Raw genomic sequence first — 8,783 nt, forward strand, 5'->3', positions numbered from 1 at the left:
AATTTAACACCAAATTTGATAAACGTGAAACATTTTTAACAATATAAATTCAACTTTTTAACTAATTAATATATATATATATATATATATATATATATATTAATTTTAATTTCAAAGTGTCTGGATTGTTGGGTCGAGAGTTGTGAATAATTTGTTATATATGTGAGAATAAATGAATGTTTAGGTCGAATTATGGGTTGACCCGTCCACACACTTAAAACGGTTAAAATAAAATTAAAAATGTTATATATATATTTAAAGTCACGAAATAATATATCGATTAGAATATGGATAGATGTGAATGAGATGGTTGATAAATCAAAATTAGAATAAGAAAGTCCGGTTTTATTTTTTCAATTTAGTCATTTTCCATTGATATTATTTATATCATTTTAAAGAAAGATTTTTAACATTAATAGTTTAATTGCACATTCAAATTATGTTTTTCTTTGTTATATTTCCTTCCATTTATTCTTAAGAGGGTCAGATTTTAACTTTGGATTTAATTAACATTTTTTAAAGAGTTCTCTCTCTTTAATCTTAATTTATTACATAAGTTGTATATGTAAGTAAATTCTATGTGACTGTAGTATGCTCACCTTAATTCAATATTTAATTAAGAATAAAAGGTTTCTTTTATCAAAATTGAAACATATTTAAAATTTATAAGAATGCTGGTTGCATTTGTGATCTTTATTAGTACCAAAGAACATAAAAGCACAAATTAAGGATTAACATGGTTTCTTGCATATGCATCTGCGACGAACCCCTTCACATTCTCCAGTTGTGAAGCTTTCTCCCTTACAAACATTAGCGCAATTTTTGTCTGAAGTGCAAATATAGTGAAAATTGTTGCTTGGAGTTTCGCATAGTTGCGCCTTAACTAGCATCATTACACCACTCTCCTCTATAAAACAATTTTGTTAGGATCTAGGTCGTCGCTGGGGAACCGGGGGGGTTGGACCGGTTAGCGGTTCACACTCGAAGGGTGGTGGTTAATCTGGTTAGAGATTAACACCGGGGTTTCAATACTACACAACCTGTCACAAGCCCTTGAACTAGGTTCAAGCGCGGAAGAGGTTTGCTTTCAGGTTGAAGCAGCACACTTGTTTGATAGACAAGGCCGATTTGGATGATGGAGATTTGGAAATGGTGGGTCGGTTTCGGTAATCTGGATATTCGGTATGGTTAGTATAGAGTCAGTTTGGAGCGGTGTGGTTAAGTTAGTCAGTTAGATAATGAAGCCGGTAGAAAGTAAATGACAAGACAAATTTTATGGATGTTCGGAGATAAAACTCCTACGTCACCCCTTCCTCTCGAAACCGCGAGAAGGATATTCACTAAGGAATACAAGTACAAGCCGATCGAGACTTATTTCCTTCTCGATAACACTCTTACAATTTACACCGAAATTGTAAAACACACTTTAACTTTCAACACTTAGGCTTTATAAAACAACACACTCTATCACTTGTAGTAAATGCTCTTAGCGCTTGTTATCTCAATAATGTGTCTCTTAATATCTCAATATCTCACTGTTGTCTCTTAATGTCCCGCATTTACTCTTCTGCAACTGCCTCCTTTTATAGGTGAAATATGCCAACGGTCATATTTCTCTTCCTTGAATCTGATTGGCTGAGCAGAGGTGCAGTGATTCAGTGTTTCAAAGGTTCAGACCTACGGTCGCTTCCTCAGACCTGATATTCTGTCTCAGGCCTGCCGGTCTGTTCTTCCGGTTTGTAAGACAAACCTGCCGGGTTTGTCTTTTACTTGATGTAGGCACTGTCTGTTGGACAGTTGTCTGTACTTGGAAGATTTCCTTTCTGGCTTATCCCGAAGTAGAAGGATCCGGTAGTACTGTTTTCTGCAGCCTACAGTCTTTCCTCAGACTTGCATGGATATGGAAGTATTCAGTCTGTTCCTTTGGTATCATTCTCAACAGATACCCGAATTGTCTTCTTGTACTGGTCGGTCATTTGACTTAGCCGAAAGGCTTTTGGTATGAGTGATGTAACCGGACTTCCTCCGGTTGTTTCTCTGCCTTTTGGATGATCGGCTATTTGATGATTCCGGTTTTAGGCTTTGGCCGATCCTTTCTTTGTGCGGTCACGTTCCAAGTATTCTTGATCGGTTTGGTAGCTTGACCGGTTGGTTTTCTTTAACTGGTTCCGGTTCGGTTCTTTGTTCCTGCATGAAAAGTTTATTTTAAGTTAGGTTTATTTGAACCGGTCTTATTTTATCTAACAATTTCTCCCTTTTTGATTATTTTATTTAAAATTATCAAAATCATGTAAGTTTGCAATCGTAGGCCGGTTGTGTTGTTTGGCCGGATTTTTGAAACTGACTTGGGAGAATTTTCCGAAAAATGTTTGAGAAAAATTTTGGAAGAGTTTTTATAAGAATCTTTATCTTTTATCTTATCAATTTCTCCCTTTTTGATTATTTTATTTAAAATTATCAAAACTAAGTAGAAATGCAAAAGATGGCCGGTTTCAAAAAGTAACTATATATATATAGGTAACCGAAAGAGACAAAATATATATAAAAGTACTAAGGCAATAAGAGAAAAGGTAGTCCCTATTCAGAGTCCGTGAGTTCATATATGCTCTTCTTCTTTGGTTGCTGTCGACCGGTCGGTTCGGAAGATCGTCGTCTTGTAGACCGAGACCGCAGTTGTGCTTCGACTTCATCTTCGATTTGGTCGTCCTGCTACGATGTACTTGGGATGACCGGTTCAGAGACCTCTCTGAGCAGCTCGGCAATCTGAACCTTCTTAAGGGCCTCCTTTTTAGGAGCTTCCCTCTTCCGCTTTTTCGGCGCTGAGGTGGAGGCGGCCGCCTTCTTCTTCTCGTTTTCCTTTGCATAGCCTTCCAGCCTCCGTGCCTCCCTTTCCAACCGTTCAGCATCCTCTGCTGCTAGAGTGGCTACTTTTTCAGCAAACCCTGGGAACAGGGCCTCTCCTCTTTTAATCCGCGCGGCTTCCTCTTCCGCTTCGGTCAGCTGAGATGAGCGCGATGCCTCTTTATCTTTTCTTGCTTCGGCATCCAGCGCATCCTGGACCCTCTTAGCTACTTGAGCATCAGCCGCTACAGCCGCGGCGTCCGCATTCACCTTAGCCCTTAGAATTTCGGCCATTTGTTCGGAGAGCGCCTTTACTTCGGCCACGAGAGTCCTATTTATCTTCTCGAGGTCGGAGACCCGGTTAAGTGTCGTGCCGATCAGATCCTCACTCATCGCAGTCAGCCGTTGATCGGTATCTCTCTCAAGCCGGTTGAGGTCATCCTTTAAGTCGGAGGTCACATCCTCCAGAATTGCGGTCCGCTGAGCACATTTATCTCGCTGAACCGTCTCTTCCCGCATATCATCGCCGATTTCTGAGATTCGGTCCTGATTGGAATTCAAAAGAAACCATGTGGCATCGGCGAAATTGAGTGCCGAGCCAGTGATTCTTTGGAATCTATCCTTGAATGGTTGAACCACTGTACCTTCGAACTCTTGAAGTCGGTCCTCAACCCATTCTTTAGTAACGTCTGAAATGGGGACTTCCGGCTGTGGTGGAGGCGATTGCTCGGTGAGATTTGGATCGGCCCTGTCACTGGATTCTATCGGTGCTGCATTCTCCTTTGGAGGAGTTGGACAGTTGACCGGAAACCTTTCGATCTCGGGAGCAGTATAGACCGGTACTTGCATTCGGCTGCATATGGCTTCCAGCCGCTTGACTTCTTGAGTTAGTTCCTCTTTGGCTTTTTCAAGCCTTGCTAACACCTGCGGCGCTAGGGTGCCCACCGATTCCATCTTGTTGAGCTACTCCGTAATTTTTCGGATTTTTGTCGTTAGTTTCCGAAGTTGAACCTTCGGTAACAAGAGACAAGTTCGGTGTTGTACCTCCTGGAGTGTGTTGGAGTTCGTAATGTTCATCATCAGGTCCTCCACTTCCTCTAGTCTGTTCATGCATTGCTCATCTGTGTGGCCCGGTAGGATTTGTCTATTTGGCGTATCAAACCGGTGCTCGTGCCACTCCAGGTATAGTTCTTCAACTGACTCGGCTTTTCTTCTGATGCTTTGAAGGAGTTTCCCAGTTATCCTATCGGCCTCTGCTTCTTCGGCCTCCTCCCTCTCTGTGTTGTCGCCTTCATCATCGGCTTCTTTATCAACCTCTTCTCCACCCTCGGTGGTCTCATGGTTGGTGTTTGGTGCGGAATCCTTAGGACTCTGGGCCGAGCCGTCTTCATTGAGGACCGTTCTATCATCCTCCGTCTTTTCGGTGTCTGTTCTCTCAAAGGCCCACTCCTCATCTTCTGTGTGCTGAGGTGGTTCTGAGAAGGTTATATTTTCTTTGCCTTTTCCTTCGGCCTTTGCTTTGGCTGAGGCAGCTTTCTTGGCGGTTTTTCTTCTTTTGGCCACCTGTGGAACTGGGGGCCGGCTGCGTCCTTTCAAGGAATTGCCTTGATCTGATGAGGCAGCGTTCTGCTACAGCAACGCCGGGACCCAAGTCGAGATTTAGGTGGAGGAAGATCTTACCGAGGGGCACGGCGTATCCCCACGACCGGTTTGAATCCGGTTTTACCATGTCCATTAGGTTACTGAACACCGATCTTGCCCAGTTGACCTCTTTTCCCTCCATCAGACCGATCAACATCTTGATTTTGTCTTTGGTGAGGTTGCTGAAGTTTCCTCCCCTCGCCAGAATCGCCCTTGCGAAGATGTCACATACTGGGATATACTCCGGCTTTAACATTTGTTTGCTGCCGGATGCTTTGATCGGCTCTTCAGTTGCCGATAGGATCTGGCAAGCCGCCTCGAAGGTGTCCTGCTCTATTTCTGCTGTTGCATCCTGGCCGGTTGTTGGAAGATGCAGGCTCTCGGCCACCAATGTTTCGGTGAGCTCTATTTGTGAACCGCATACAGTTGCGGTGATCTTGTCGTAGACGACGGTTGCGGTTTTGAAGAACTCTTCGACCGCATCTTTGTATATAATATGGGGACCGCCGAGGAAGTATTCCAGACCGGTTTTAATTAGCCGGTCAATAACTTCCTTCGCCTCGGGCGTACCATTCAACCGGATTTCCTCGAAATCCACCTGAGAGTAGAGTCTGAACAAAGCCGAATCACGCCCCATGTTTAAGAATTTGAGAATGTAAGAGATAACCGCTTAAGAGATTGAGAGAGCTTAGAGAGAGAAAGCAGATTCGCGTGAGAATGAAGTAAAATGACCGAAAATCCCTTTTATAGATGCGGTTTGGAAGCCCAACCGTCCCATCAATAAAAGGCGGGAATTTTCCCTCCGAATTGAGATGAGCGTCAAACCGTGGGCGCCAAACAAAGGGCGCCAAACAAAAGGGCAGCAAACAGAGGGGCGGCAATTTTGGGCGGGAAATCTCCCTCCAAAAACCTTTGCTAATGTCATTGATGACGCACTCTTCTACTTGAAACCGATTGATGATGTGGTTTCGAAGTCTGACCGGTTATTTTGAGTGATCAGAGTGTTAACAGATTATTTTAAGCAGAGTTTATGTGACCGGATAATAACGCGGTTATAGTTTGAAGATGTTAACCGGTTACTTTATAAATGTTCGAAGAATTAAGAAGACACGGTTATTTAAACTGAAATGATATTAAAATTCAAGTAGTAGAGAAAAGAAACCGGCATAGGATTCGTTACAGAGATAGGCATACAAAAATAATGTAAAGTACAGCCTATTGAAAAGACATTCTACAGATTCGGTCTATTACAGAATCCTTGTCGAGGATGTTTGAGGAGGAAGCCGGTGTGCCCGGTCCGAACTCTGGTCGGTACCCAAGAATCAGTTTGCTGATATGCGGTGCATACCCGAGACCTTTCTTGGTCAGCACCATATTCGTTAGGTTTTCCCATATGACCGTTGACCAGTTGATGGCCGATTCGCAAAGAATGTGGGTCATAAGGTTGTAGGTGTTCCTAGAATACCGTTGATTCGGTGATTGACACAGAATCGACCGGGTCACGATTTCGAGCAGTAGCTGACCGTGAATAGCAAGCTGGGTTTTTGGCCCAAAGTGTTCCACCGGAGCATGGGTGGCCGACAGGTATTGCGCGGTTTCAAATCCCGCAAGGTCCTGAATAGTCGGAAAATCAGAGAAACCTTCAGTGGGTAGACCGAATAGTGAGGCAAATTCAACCTCATCGATCCAGAACATATGGTCTCTGACGGTAGAGACGATATACTTCCCCCTGATGCAGACGTTTCGAAAGAAGGCCTTGACATCGTCTAGGAGAATAGGACCGGCCTCTTCAAGAAATGGTTGAAGACCGGTTTCAGTGAGAGCGTCATACATGAGTTTCTGCTCAGAAGTACAGTCCCTCTCGCCCATGCAAGAGTTGAAATCAATGCTTAGGAAATTTCCCAGAGTTCTGCTCGGCATGATTCCGGTATTGAGAGAGACGGGATTCAAGAATATCAGATGTGATCTTGTGCTTTCGGATGTGATAAAATGAGTAGAGGATAGCTCCTTATATAGGATCGGTTTTGGAGGGAAAATCTTAGCATTGATGGTCAGTTTTGTTTTATTAAGGAAAAGAATCTTTACCTTCTCAAGGCGCATGGGGAAACGGTAGATTGCAAAGCCCTAGGTAAATGTTAGTTGGGAAGTAACCAGGTTAGTTGGATTTTAAATGTGCGGGTGGTTGGGGGTTATCTCATTGATTGGGATTATCTCATTAAATGCACTTAAACATAACCGAGATTAATTAGATAGAGGCCGAAAATAACAAAGACAATGCCGAAAATGGCATAAAGAGCGATGAAGCAAACATGAAATCAAGAAAGACACAAATAAAGCCGAAAGAGACATAGAAGAGGCCGAAACGATCAAACTTGAGTTGGTTAAGAGTACACCCGGTGCATGAAGCAAAACGACCGGGTGTAGGAAGGAGTGACTTAGGGTGCATAGGGGTTGACATCACCGTTGTTGCGATTTCTTCTCCTCCAAGCCCTCTCGAACCGCCTATAGAATGGGTCGGTTACTTCTTTGGTGAGCACCTGAGCTTGGTTCAAACCTTCGCCGGGACAGGTTGGGACTCCAAGCTCCACAAGGAGGCTGCTTATTTGAGGAATGAAACCAACTGATCGGATGCCGACCATCCAGATAAGGGTGTCAAAGAGCACCCTAGACCAGTTTACTGGTGTGCCGGTGATTATGGCCGCCATCATGTTGAAGTTTGAGACACTGTAGGTGTTTGTGACGTCCCTACCAAAAATGCTTTTGCCGATCACATCATTTAGAAGCTGATATTCAGCTCTCAGACGTGATTTTTCTCCATGGTCTTCAACTGGTTCGTCAGACCGGGAAAAGGCGATGGAGATCTCGGCCTTTACATCTGCCGGAATGTCTAGATCTGTTATCCCGTGCCTTGGTAGGCTAAGACACCGCGCAAAGTCCCGTTCGGTGAAATCAAAGACAATGCCTCCCACTTTGGATTGAATGTGGGTTTCAAAGTGGGGGGTGCCCCTAAACACCTTTGCGTGGTAGAAAATTCCAAAACGGATTCCGGATAGATGGTATGTTTGTCGTCTAGGAAACACTGAAGGCCGGTTTCCTCTAGAGACTTAATCATCTTATATATCTCATATTGATCTGTGGTTGAGCAGGATTGAAAATCAACCTGAAGGATGTTGGGATACTGAGACATTTTTGCCTTAGTGAGAGGGTATTCTTTTGTCTTGTGAATGATGTGGCGAGTGTTTGCTTCACTTAAATACTAGTTTAAGGACTATCCTATTGTCCAGGCATTAAATGAGATGATATGTATTAACTGCAGGATAAGAGATTTTGCATGAAATAGGCAGGTTTGCAGTCTAGGTGTCGGTCATAGGCCTGAACTGTGAAAGATATCAAAAGATCTTCACGTCTTTTTAGGCGCGACCTATTTTACTTTGAGAGGGTAATGTTGCAGAACAGATATCCTTAATCCCTGATAACTATTCCTCTTCTGTTTGAAATTCAAATAATCTAGGGTGACCTGCTTCCGAGCCGGTCAGTCATCAGTTGTTCATCCCGATGCGGTTATTTGATGCATGCACCAAGTAGCCGGTCGGTTTACTCTATCTGATAAACTGGGCGGTTCTTCCACAGACACCCTGAGGATTCGAAATTCAACAGCTTAGAAAGAATTACCGGTTTTGTCTGTCTGAACCAGTTTCCCTTTAAGCATCCTTTGGAAGGATTTGGCTAATGTCGGTTAAGCCGAGAGTAAGCCTGAATTGAGAAAACTTAGCTTCCTGTAGCGGCTTTGTGAAGATATCGGCTACTTGTTGATCGGTCGGTACGTATTCCAGCCGGATATGCTTCAGCGTGACATGCTCCCGGATGAAGTGATGCCTTATGTCGATGTGCTTGGTTCTGGAGTGGAGAACCGGATTGTAGGTGATCGCTATGGCACTCGTGTTATCACAGAAGATCGGGGACTCTTCGGCTATGACACCGAAGTCCTTCAGCTGCTGTTGGATCCAGAGGAGTTGAGAACAGCAACTTCCGACCGCCAAGTATTCAGCCTCTGCAGTGGATGTGGCCACAGATGTCTGCTTCTTGCTATGCCATGAAACGAGCCGGTCACCAAGGAACTGACATGTTCCGCTGGTGCTTTTTCTGTCAATCTTACATCCTGCATAGTCTGCATCTGAGTAACTTGTTAGATTGAAGGACGAGTCCTTTGGGTACCACAGACCGACATCAGGTGTTCCCTTTAGATACTTCAGTATCCTCTTTGCGGCTGTGTAATGGGATTGCTTTGGATTTGCTTGAAA

The sequence above is a fragment of the Impatiens glandulifera genome, chromosome 1 (genome assembly GCF_907164915.1).
Source record: "Impatiens glandulifera chromosome 1, dImpGla2.1, whole genome shotgun sequence".
NCBI classification, from domain to species: domain Eukaryota; kingdom Viridiplantae; phylum Streptophyta; class Magnoliopsida; order Ericales; family Balsaminaceae; genus Impatiens; species Impatiens glandulifera.